A 566-nucleotide genomic window follows, 5' to 3' on the forward strand; every position below is an offset into this window, starting at 1 on the left:
CCAATCCTGACTCAATGTGTGACACTGGGTTAAGTGATGCAACTATTACAGGTCTCAAGTTCTCTTTTTTTTTAGTGCTGAGATGGAACCAAGGGCCTTGCACACGCTAGGCAAGCACTGTACCACTGAGCTACATCCTAGCCCAGGTCTCAAGTTCTTCATTCATACAAGGATACTAACTTTACAAATGTTCTGTGTAGATCCAAAAAACAATGAGACCCTCTCCAAGCGCATATCTGAAGATGAGTCCACGTAGAAGTTAACATCTAAGTTTCCTGGACAAAAAAAATTACATGTCACGCATGTAATTACAAATGTCCCACATCCGGCAACCCAAGATTGTAAATGTTACTATTTTTTGTTACTAACAGGAACTAGGTAAGGCTACAGTTAATTTATCACAGTTCTACTCTAGGCCTATTTATCTATTGTTAGTAATTACAAATAAAGCTTCATCTACCTTTCATAACGGAGATAAGTCATTTGATTTTAAAATCCTTTAACTTTTACTCAAGGTGAATACATAGCACTTAACTCACTATGAACCAGTGACCATCATATGCACA

The 566-nt window shown here is 37.6% G+C and overlaps 1 non-coding gene across 1 annotated transcript; it reads left to right on the forward strand.

Moving 5' to 3' along the window:
- The first annotated feature begins 200 nt into the window (after window positions 1–200).
- LOC141418733 (small nucleolar RNA SNORD121A) lies at window positions 201–281 on the forward strand. The gene has a single exon (XR_012443379.1). It is a non-coding gene; the product is annotated as a small nucleolar RNA SNORD121A (small nucleolar RNA).
- Window positions 282–566: the final 285 nt, after the last annotated feature.

Source organism: Castor canadensis, chromosome 17 (genome assembly GCF_047511655.1).
Source record: "Castor canadensis chromosome 17, mCasCan1.hap1v2, whole genome shotgun sequence".
NCBI lineage: Eukaryota > Metazoa > Chordata > Mammalia > Rodentia > Castoridae > Castor > Castor canadensis.